Source organism: Rutidosis leptorrhynchoides, chromosome 1 (assembly GCF_046630445.1).
Source record: "Rutidosis leptorrhynchoides isolate AG116_Rl617_1_P2 chromosome 1, CSIRO_AGI_Rlap_v1, whole genome shotgun sequence".
Lineage (NCBI taxonomy): Eukaryota > Viridiplantae > Streptophyta > Magnoliopsida > Asterales > Asteraceae > Rutidosis > Rutidosis leptorrhynchoides.
In genome coordinates this window covers 239704520-239717089 of record NC_092333.1, presented here as the reverse complement: position 1 = coordinate 239717089, position 12570 = coordinate 239704520, and the positions used below count along the sequence as shown (strand labels likewise).

The window sequence follows — 12570 nt, the reverse complement described above, 5'->3', positions numbered from 1 at the left end:
TGTACATTATATTTAAGGAGATTCCAAATCAATTAAAACTTATTCATACATTTATTTATTATTAATTAAATATAGTAATTATCTTATATCTTATACACTTTATTTAAGGAAACTTAGCCTATTAAATTGAAAGTGAGGGAGTATAGTTTTCTAGGAACAAAATTTTAAGAATTTTGTTTGTAAAATAAATCAAATTGTGACGGTGAATTAGTAATTAATATATAAGGAGTATCACATAATTATTATGAGTATTATACAACACATAATATATTTGATAAAAATTGTTACGAAGTATATAAATATATAATTTAGCCTTTTTATACTAAATTATTAATATAATATCCACCCATATAATCTTATGATTACAGGGCTTAAAAAACCTATCATTATTATTATTTTTATCCTATATATTTAATAATGTAATAATTTTATATATTAAATTACTTAAATAATAATAATAATAATAATAATAATAATAATAATAATAATATACTTAAATAGAAAATATTAAAAATTTAATTAGTTAATTGAATTTCAATTTTGAAATTGAAGCCTTAAAATTCGATTGATTATTATATTTAAGATAAAATTTAATAATTATTTTTATTAAAAATTAAAATATCAGGCAAAGCATGGGCTCTTCCATAGATGATTATCATATAACAATTTAATTTTATTTACATTTTCATGTTTCTAATTATAATTTATATCTGATCGATAACATCTATAATTGTCATCACTACTAACGATTTTAAAAACTAATATTTACAATTTCCGTCTAAACGGACGGGCTCATAAAACTAGTTATAAGTAATATATCTGATAAATAAAATTTTCCGTCCAACTGACGGGGGTACTTCTTGAAACTCTCTCAGGCGTGCCTTTTGTTTCCTGAACTTCGCATGGTTCTCTTGGAAGCTTTCAAGACTCCTTTTTCCCAAATCAAATTAAAAAGTAGATGCATAAGCCGTAAAAAAATTGACCAGACGAATTCGTCATCTTCATCTTCACATCGGTCATCTTCACATCGGGCCATTATTCTCCAATCATCATCTCCTTTTGATTCATGCCTATAAACTAAATTTCTCAATAATCAAGAATTTATCCTTACATTGAAATCTCTCATGAATTCAACATTGATAGGAGGTTTGCAGATTCATAAGGTAATATTTGCAATTTCAGATTCAACATTGATTTAGGGTTTTTCAATTGGAGGTTTGCAGTTAATTTCATAGATTTCACTGCACCTTATTAGCTAATGGTTTGCATTTTATTTTATTTTATTTTATATATTTATAGGAGACAGCTATTGTTGCTTATACACAATTATTGAGGATGTTTTAACAGAAGTAGGTTCTTTGTCTTGCTCTTATTGTATAATCTTGATTAGAGTCCATAAAGCTGTAGATTCTTTGTCTTGCTCTAATTTTACATTCTTAATTAGAGCATCTTCCTGCTTTGCACCTTGTGTTATATAGTTTCATGGCTCTCCAATTAGAATATGAGGTTTGTTAGAAATTTGTTATTTACTTTTTTGAAACAAGTATGATGCCTCTTTTTACAGGGAATACACCGAAGGGTGAATAAGCATTGACCAGCAATATTGGATATGTACATTGTACAAGTACCCTGCATTAAGCTGTGAATAAATCTTTGACTAAGAGGATAAAAGAAAATTTACATGGTATGATAAATCTTACATCTACTTTCATTTCTTGATTATTTCATTTGTGTTGAGATTAGTTTTTAAAAATATGTTGTTTCTATTGTCTTAAAAAAAAAAACTTACAGGTCCATTTGTGTAAGTGAATTAATATGAAATCATTAAAGGTTGTGTGATTCTTTAGTAATAAACATTTGAATTATTACTTTTCAGCTTTTAAATTAAATATAAGTTTAACCTGATGCACATATGTATATCTTCCATTAGTGTTCTTATAACATATAGCTATTCAGAAAATACAGGTGAACAAAACTTGCTCACCCTGTGTGCTTTTGTGCTAAAAAATGTAGTAGTATTTGTTTCCATTGTTTATAGCTATTTAAAAGTCCGTCTATATTTTTTAAAGGTATCTATGCACCCTTTTATTTGATCTCTTTAATATTTATTGGATGTAAACCTATCGTTTAATGCTATATCTTTTTCAGTATTTGGGGTTTAGACATTTTGTAATCATATTCACAAACAAGTTTAATAAATGTTACCTTTATTTGTTAAATGCATGTTATGTGTTAGATGAAATGTCCAAGTGAAACAAAATTAGAATTGTTGTCATTAAGTATTGTTGAGCTTTCATCATTATACTCATCAGGGAGTAATATGTATGAATCTAAAATCTTTTATTTTTCTTCATTTTTTATTTTGTTATCGAGCATTCAATATACTTGAATCTTTACTAATTTTGTATTTGTAATTATTTTTAAAATTATGGATCCGCAAAACGAATACTTTTTAAAATTATGTGTGAAGATTCCATTTTTGAAGCAAATTATATATTTTGGAAGTTCCTAAACATGTTTTATCTTTAGTTCTAACTTTGTTTTAAATCATAGTGGAACGTGAAGATAGTGTGATGATGGCTGGCAATTCCCAAACTACCTATCAAGGTCTGTATCAATAACATCTCACAAAAAAAATGAGGCATGATGATGTATCGTATATGACATGATATATGTATTTTGACATGAATATTGGATGCTTTGTGTGTGCAGCAAAAAAAGAGGCATTTCAAATTTTGGTCAAATGGAAAAAAATCTGGATACATAAATGTACGAACAATGCGTTTTAAATAGTACGGAGTATATTTTAACATAAAATATTAACACAAAAAGTTCAATAAAAGTAGGAACGGTGGAAGATAGGAGGAAGCTTAAGCAGAAGATCGTAATGCTTATTTTGGTCAATCTGATATTTGTTATCGGGTAAGGTTTCTTTTATGTACATTTAACTTTTTTTCCTTTTCTTTTCTTATATTAGTGTATGTAATGGATTTTGTGCCGTGATGTTAAAAAGAAGGATGGAGATAGTTTGCATAATGTTAAGGTGAGACTTTTGTGTGGTATTTTTTATATGTTAATGGAGTAAAAAATATCTATAATGTTGTCCCTTTTGTACATAAATCAGAGTATCTGTAGCATATAGCCAACAGATTCAATGGGAGGTTGGGATAATCAGTTGGCTTCCTTTAAATTTAGCTAATTTATTTGGTGTAAAGAGCAGTAAAGAGAGCAATAAATACCATTTTATGAGTTTAAAATGTTTCGTTATACAAACTGTGTTGTGGGTTGGTAAAGCTCCCGTTGACATTTTATAAATGTGTGTATTGACTTTTTTTTCCCTTGACATTTGACCCATTTGATTTGCATATCTAAACTTCATATTTGATACGTGTTATTTAAATTTCTCTTTCAATGTTTGTTTTGAATTGCTTCTAAGGCATCGACAGAAGTTTTAAATGGAGTTGTTGATGGAATTTAATAATAATAACGGTACTAATAGCATGAAATGAATCGAGGTTTTTCACAAATTTGGATTTTAGGAGGTTCCTTTTACCAAGATCTTAACATCATTGGGCAGGGTAGCAGGTATTCTCACTATTCATTATTCTTAATGGTTACTTTAATGGTCGAGTAATCAATCATGTAATAACATATACTCCGTATTAAATTGAGATGAATATATGCTTTCATTGTTGAATTATTTTAAATAAATATATGATAAATGATATATTAATTTTCAGATCAGCCCAGATTTTCAACAACACAAGATTGTTCATGTGATGGATTGTAAGTATATCACAAAAAAAAAAAAAAAAAAAAAAAATCATTAAACTTCATATTGTACATCAATAATTCAGTAGCCAATTTTATGCAACAAGCGGGACTAAATTTAGATATCTAATTTTGCAAGTTTGGATTTATGTTCCATCATATACTATTTAGTTTCTTTTGTGTTGGATAAAATGTAGGTGTAACAAGAAAAAGATTAGGCATGCCATAATGTTGATAATCTTTTGACTGTTATTTATGTTGATAATATTTTGTTTAGACATGAAGAAGAAGAAACATTTCATATCACCATAGGTATGTCCTTTTTATATTTTTGGTAGTATATATGTGTGTCAGTGAGTTTTGATCTTAGCTTTTATACATTAGAGCTAAAACCCATGATATTCTATGATGTCACTGGGTTTTGGTTACTATCTCTGTGTTTTTTATTTGTTTTTAGTCTCTAAGGTTTGTATAAATCATTTGGATGTCTGAATTTGATTTTGAGAAGAAGAAACACAAATTGGTCTCAAGATGTGTTTTACTTTATGTGGTCAAATTTATCCAGTTATTAAATAATTGCTAAAGATTAAATCCTTACTCTAGGTTTCTTAAGAATGATATTTGTACTACTGGTCTACTGCATTTCACATATAACTCTTTTTGTATGTTATGTTAATCTTTGTGATTGATAAATTTTAACAATTTTAAGAGTGGTTTGATTGAAGGCAAACATGGAAACGAGAAGGGGTTCTTGGGATTTGGGTATTTGGAAGTTGGGTTTTGACCCACTTACTTATGAAGGGTCAATTTGGGTGAGCTTGAAGCATGTACTAATAATATTTTTTTCATAATAATTTCAAATATTTAAATATTTAATATCTATTTACAATTTGTCAAACTTTTTAAATTGTCAATTCTAATTAATTTGTACATTTTCATTGCAGTTGTTTACACTATGAATATCAAAAAAGGAGCCTCCCACATGCACACATTTGTATGTTTATGAAAACTTCGTATAAGTTTCAAATCGGTGAACTTGACAAGTAATGAGCTTCCTACTACAAAGAGGATTTGATGATTTTTGAAAGTAATGAATTATTAACATGCTTTTCATTTTGTTTGTTAATGTTTTGTAACTTAAAAAACTATGTTTTTGGATTTCTCTTTTTAATTGTCGTTCTTTCAAGTATTTGTTTAAACAATGTTGTTTTCTATCTCATATAACTTGATGAATTTTGTTAGTTTATCTGTACGTTGATTATATAACGTATCATTAAAAAAAATTCTTAAAAATCCTGTGATTCCACGGGTTTTTGCACTAGTTTAAAACGTTATCGGAAAAGATCAACAAAATCAAAATCATATCCAAAAATCTTATCATGTCGGATAATGATGTGAAAATTGCAAACTGCAAAATCCTATTGGCAATTTGTGTTCCCGATAAATATTTCGTCTGGCTTCTGCAAAAGCCGTTTGCAAATCTCAAAATTTTATTTTAGATTTGCAAGGGCATTTACACAATACGTTTAATAATCTGCATTATATGATTCATAATCACTACAAATTTTTTTCCCAAAATATGATCTTATTTGGTTACAAACAATTTCATAAAGATATGATTTTTCCACTTTTCTTTCTGCTAGGTTACTAATTTTGAATCAAATAGTACAACTGATAAACACAGTAAAACTAGCAACCACATTTAAAATAAAAATGAAAATTCAAAGTCTGGACAAATTACATTGTAGTTGCACAAGTGCTGGGCAATTTAATAGTATCTCATATTTGTAGTTGCACAAACTTTTACCGAGTATAAAACAATATTAGTATATTCTATTATGGCTAAATTTAACATGGGCTCAAATCACTTACAAGTAAATGAACAATTTCATACTTGGGCCACATTAACTGACTGGGCTGAATAAAAAACTTACAACTAAGTGAAAGCACTTGGAATAGTATGGCTAAATAACTTATCGAACGAGATATTTGTTGACCCTATTCCAGCTACTGCCGTAGGCCACCGCCAGTGTGGCCCATCAGTAAGGCCGACACTGCACATAGGGGTACGTACCTGAAAGCCTTGAAGATTTTGGTTGTCGCGAGAATACTTATTCGACGACTTGTATGCTTGATATCATCTTATGTAGATATATGTATTATTTATGGGATTTAAGGGCTTGTACTTATAGACTAGCAGTCCCATTCCCCATTCTTTAAGAACTTGAGATTACATCAGAAGGAGTTTGATGACTAGCTAGACATTAGTTGTAATAATTTATATATATATCATTATTAAGCAGTCTATAAGAAATCAGTTTTAAAAAATTCAACTTTATTATATTATACTATATATCTAAAAGAAATTGACTAAATGAATAGTCTACTTCACATGTCTCATACATTTGTCACAAAACTTTTGTTTTTTACAATTTCACCCCAAACTCTATAATATTTAACTTTATATCTTTCACAAACTTACCACATACTTCTCACACTTTCTAATTTAACCACAACACTTTTCATTCACTTTAAATCCACCACACAATCTCTCGTTATCTAAAAAGTATTCAAAGTTGTTGTTGTTGTTGTTGTTGTTGTTGCTGCTGCTGCTGCTGCTGCTGTTGTTACTATTATTATCCTTATTATTTATTGTTATTGAATATCGTTATGTACGTCTCACTTTATTTATTGAGCATTTGGGTCTTTTCTCTCGACAAGACGAAAACTAAAATAAAAAATGATGAATAATTACTTTCACACTTATTACAAATCAATCACATAACTATTTTAGGTCCTTCCTCGACAAAACGGAAAATAAAACAAAAAAAATGATTAATAGTTACGTTCTCAATAACTAGCTATGTAATTAATGTTAATCAAGGGTGAAGAACCGGTGAAAAGCCAGGTTGGTTAAACTAGTTTAGTTCAAGACCAACTGGAAAATTGATTTCTTTGGTTTTATGACTCACTGATTATTAAGAAATTAAAGTGTATATAATGTCCAACTGATCGTAACATGTAAAGTGTATATAACTGATCAATTCCAAAGGATACAGTACGGTACCGACATCCCTAACTAAAAGAGTAAAAGTTGCATAAATAGTAAATAAATTGTAAACTCTAGTCATTGACATCTTAGTACACTAAGTACTTGTAACTTCACATCTTATCGTTCACAAGATATTCATTATCCAAAAACTTAGAAACATTCAATATGCAGTGCATTTACCTTTTCATGAAAGCCAACTAAATCAGGCCACTGATTATTTAAAGAAACCAATTAAATGCACGTACACAAGTCTACGATATGAAAGGTATTACATCTTACAATCACCATCTCCCTATCGCTCTTCATTTTGCTTGGTCAAATAACAGACTATAACATAACATAGGGGTTGATTCATCATAGATTTGATATTTCGGATAAATATAACAAACTTCAATGGTAACACACATAGTTTCTTTATTATGCCACACATTTAATTCATTCAGGCGGGAATCTTTTATGGTTCTATGTGGGGGCTGACAAAAACCTTTGAAGTCATTGCCTCATAAGGTGTAATGAGTATAAAGATTTCATCAGCAAATCTGAAATTATATGCTTTAGTTGTTGGTAGGTTTTGAGAAATTACATCTTTCTATTTAAAATAAAATCCACCGACATAAAGAAGTAAGAATAGATGGGTAACCGTCTAAACTATATCAGAGATCATCACTAAACAACGCATGCATCTTATATGATGATTGTATGAAACTAAAAGAGTAAAAATTGCATAAATGGTAATCAAAGTGAAAAATCTAGTCATAAATTTCTTAACACACGGAGTACTTGCAACTTAACATCTTATTGTTCACAAAAATGTGATATTCATCATCCAAAAACTTATCATAAAATCCACAAAATTGGATCCACATACCTTGCTTGCTCCAAGAATCAGTTGTGTGTTTCAATATCTTGATCCTTTACTCCTCTATTTATCAAGCAAAAGCAGTGTTTCAACGTATGATTTCGCTAAGCATTGAGACCCAAATCCAACAATCCCAGTATCAGTGATTTCTTCTGACCCGGGTTCATAAACAAAAACGGCATATTGTGCATGGTTATTATTGAACATTTTAATAATAGGTTCACCGGTTTTCCTAAAGTCGTGTAGCGTTACTATTCGCAATGATTCAAAAGGTGACTTAATAACGAATAGCTTTGTAAACGTGTTTGGAACCCCATGCTCCATCCTCCATACACAATATTCTCGTACGGAGACATACTCGGTTGTAAGCACAACAAGAGATGTCCGTAACTTAGATACAAGCAAGCAATAGTTATGTAAGTATGCCAAATTATTCGGGAGGTCTATTTCTGTAAATTCTTCAGTTATCATATCAAATGACAATATCAAATTCTTCTTTTGTAATGTATTACCAGCAAGAGGCCTATCAAAGGCAAGCCAATAAATAAACTTATCAATACAGACTTGCTTCCATGTCAGCTCAATTGATTTACGCAGCACATTCATAGACAAACTTCTCCAAGACCCCGAGCCTAAATTAAAGAGCTCAACTTGTGAACGGCTGCATTTATCCTGATTTAATTGCGAACTTGAAATATAAGTAATTTTGACAAGCATAGGGTCACTAGTACGAGGACAAACCCCAAAACCAATAGCGGTTTCAAATTCTGTATTATTGAATAATACATTAGGAACAAGAATAGGAACCGAATTTCTGATCATTGGATTCCACAAAACAAATTTACTTGGAGGTACGCGCAAGAAGAAGACACCTTGAGAGATACCTATTATAGCTGAAAAATAACCGAGTAGTTTGACATCCGATGGAACAGTTATGGGGATCTTGTTTTGACGTCTGCAATTGAAATAAATTTCTCATGGTTTAAATCAACATACCTTACAAGTAGACGATGCTGCAGCGGAGCGTTGCTGAAGTGGTAATTAGCGATAAAATCAGAGCCATCGATTAGTGACTTCCATGATTTTGAAACTGATCTGAATTGAATCAATGCTCTGATAGGTATCTTTTTGATGATATCTATTTGAATTTCTAAAGGTAAGTAGTCAGACATTGCGATGAATTTGTGATTGATTTTGTGGAAAGTAAAAAGGGTTTGAATTTAGGGATTTTAGATACTGAAATCGGAGAAGATGAGTACTGGTCGTGACTCGTGAAGAACTGGGCCCAGTGGGTTTTATATGTGATAACACACTATATCTATAGTCCATTGATCTACAGGTCCACTATGGGCTTATATATAAGCAAATATATGTTTCTGTTATGATTATATATAAGAATAAAGGGAGAATAAAATAACAAAGAGTACTCTATAAGAAGTATATTGATATATTTCAAAAAAATTAGTACATCTTTAAATTGCTACCATACATGTCTATTTATACTACATTAAGAGTGTTACATATTTGACTTTTATGAATTATATATAAAATTGTTAGCCACTTTCAATAATTGATTGTTAGCCACCTTCAATAATTGATGCATTATTATAACACTCCTCCTTGGATGACAATTTTAATAGCAAATAACTAGTACTGCCTCGTTAAAAACCTTGTTAAAGAAAATTCAGTGGGAAAAACTTTAGCTAAGGGAAAAAGAGTGCAGTATAGAGTTGTCTCCCCCTCAAGTAGACATTGCTGAGTTGTTACATCTTTTGAACATGCCTCATGCCAATATTGTGAACATGCGTTCTGAAAATAACAGTAGTTGTGAGTGCTTTGGTGAAAAGATCAGCAGAGTTTTTGCTGGATTGAACATATCTCATTTCAATCGGGTTGTCCTTAATGAGATCTTGAGTGTATGAGAAGAATCTAGGAGGTATGTGTTTTGTTCGGTCACTTTTGATATACCCTTCTTTCATCTGTGCTATGCAAGCTGCATTATCTTCATAGATAGTTGTTGGACTTTTATCGCGTTCTAGTCCACAAGAATCACTAATGAGTTGTGTCATTGATCTCAACCAAAAACATTTTCGAGTAGCTTCATGTAATGCAGTCACTTCGGCATGATTTGATGATGTTGCAACAAGTGTTTGTTTTTTAGAACGACATGATATCGCGGTACCTCTATTTAGGAATAAATATCCATTTTGAGATTTAGCTTTATGTGGATCAGATAAATAACCTGCATCTGCATAACCAACCAAATCTTATTTTGATTTGTTAGAATAAAATAATCCTAAATCAGTAGTTCCTCAAAGGTATCGAAATATGTGTTTGATCTCATTCCAATGTCTTTTGGTAGGAGCTGAGATGAACCTTACCAACAAATTAACTGCAAAAGAAATGTCAGGTCTTGTATAATTTGTAAGATACATAAGAGCTCCAATTGCACTAAGATATGGAACTTCTGATCCGTTAAGATCTTCATGATCTTCACGGGGATGAAATGGATCAGTGTCAACATTAAGTGATCTAACAACTATAGGAGTACTTTTTGCATTGTCCATACTGAAAACATTTTAAAATATTTTCTATATAACTTGTTTGATGTACAAATAAACCATTAGGCATATGCTCAATATGCAAACCAAGGCAATACTTGGTTTTTCCGAGATCTTTCATTTCAAATTCCTTTTTTTTTTAGAAGTTGAATGACTTCATGGATCTCTTTATTTGTACCTATGATGTTAAGATTATAGACATAAACAACTTACAATCACATATCCGGACATTGTTTTCTTAATAAGAACACATGTGCAAATAAGATTATTTGTATACCCTTTTCTTATCAAGTAATCACTTAATCGGTTATACCATTTTATCAACCCATATAAAAAATTTTGTGATTTAATGGAATAAATTTCCTTGTGTTTTGCATTAGATGCTTCTGATACCTTAAACCCTTCATGTATATTCATGTATATATCACTATCAAGTGATTCATTTAAATAAGTATTAATAACATCCATTAGATGCATTTCTAAATCTTTAGAAACTGCCAGGCTAATTAAGTAATTTCATCCATAACTGGAGAATAAGTTTCCTCATAATCAATTTCTGGTCTTTGAGAGAAGTCTTGAGTTACAAGTCTAGCTTTACCTTGTAACTTTATTTTTTCTCATTTCCTTTTCGAATTAAAATTTATTTGTATCTCATACGTTTCACATCTTTAAAAGTGATAACTATTGATCCGAAAACTTTTCTTTTATTGAGCGATTCAAATTTAGCTCGCATTGTTTCTTTCCATTGATCCCAATCATGTCTATTTTGATATTCCATGACAAATTTTGGTTTTGGATCATCATCATCATTTATGATGTCATATGCAACATTATATGAAAATATCTCATCAAGATTTTTCATTTCATTTCGGTTCCATAATATTTTTTTTTTTTTTTTGAATGTGCATAATGGATTGAAAATTCCGTATTGACATCATCAATCTCCTCTGCAGAAGGAGTATTGATTTGTGGTTCTTCTTGAACACTTTTTTTTACCTCATTATCAGCTGATTTTCCTTTTCGAGGATTTTTATCTTTGGAACCAATTGGTCTCCCACGTTTCAGACGTGGCAAAGACTCATGAGTGACATTATTGCCAGCTTTTAGAATTTTAATTCTAGCTGAAGCATTTACTGCTAGTATATATGATTTAGTCACTCCTTTTTGTATCTGTAAATACATCAGGTAATTTATTTGCAAGTTCTTGCATATGTATTATTTTTGAACTTTTTTTCGCATTCTTTTGTGCGATGATCAAGATACATTAATTTATGTTCACATCATAAAACATCTTTTTCTTTATTTTTTATTTCTCCTCCTAATATAGGGAACAATTTTTCATTATAATGACAATCAGCAAAATGTGCTGTAAAAACATCACCCGTAATGGATTCAATATATCTTATGATTGAAGATGTTTCATATCCAACATATATTTCTATCCTTCTTTGAGGAACCATTTGTTGTGGTGGTGCAATTAAAAATACATTGCACAACCAAATGTTCTAAGATGGAAAATATTTGACTCTCGACCAAAATTAAGTTGGTAATGGAGAATATTTATGACTTGCACTTGGTTTAATGCGAATTAATGTCACATCATGTAAATTTACATGTTCCAATATAAATATTGAGAGTTTTGTACTCATTTTCAATTGTCTAGTTATTAGCTGTAAGCGTTTATCTATTGATTCAGCTAAACCAATTTTGTAAATGCACATGAGCAACTGGATGTTCAACAACAATCCCTGTAGACATATAATAATCATTAAATGCTTGAGATGTTAACTCACTAGCATTATCAAGTCTCATCCTTTTAATGGTGTAATCAGAATAATATGTTTTCAAATTAAAAATTTGTGCAAGAAACTTTACAAATGTCATATTACGGCTTGATAACACACAAACATGAGACCATCCGCTAGATGCGTCTATTAGAACCATGAAATATCAAAATGGTCCACATGATGGATGAATTGGTCCATATATATAACCTTGAATTCTTTCAAGAAACATTGGTGATTCTTTCTCAATATTCTTTTCATTAATCACCATATGTGCTTTTCATTAATCACCATATGTGCTTTTTCATTAATCACCATATGTGCTTTTCATTAATCACCATATATGCTTTTCATTAATCACCATATGTACTTTTCATTAATCACCATATGTGCTTTTTCATTAATCACCATATGCGCTTTTCATCATATATCCTTTACACCATATGCGCTTTTAATCATATGCGCTGTGTTTTTCATCATATGCACTTTTCATCATATGCGCTTTTAATCATATGCGCTGCGCTTTTCATTATATGTGCTTTT

General features: G+C 30.2%; 2 long non-coding RNA genes across 4 annotated transcripts; both read left to right on the top strand.

Moving 5' to 3' along the window:
• Positions 1-922: 922 nt before the first annotated feature.
• Positions 923-3496, top strand: LOC139868804 (uncharacterized). 2 transcript variants are annotated; one of them, XR_011765993.1, is made up of 5 exons: positions 923-1163; positions 1300-1349; positions 1565-1684; positions 2554-2607; positions 2713-3496. It is a non-coding gene; the product is annotated as an uncharacterized lncRNA (long non-coding RNA). The 2 variants fall into 2 exon arrangements; XR_011765992.1 differs by lacking the exon at positions 1300-1349.
• Positions 3497-3499: 3 nt separating this feature from the next.
• LOC139868796 (uncharacterized) lies at positions 3500-4968 on the top strand. 2 transcript variants are annotated; one of them, XR_011765991.1, is made up of 4 exons: positions 3500-3786; positions 3969-4083; positions 4497-4583; positions 4716-4968. It is a non-coding gene; the product is annotated as an uncharacterized lncRNA (long non-coding RNA). The 2 variants fall into 2 exon arrangements; XR_011765990.1 differs by having other exon boundaries at positions 3500-4083.
• Positions 4969-12570: the final 7602 nt, after the last annotated feature.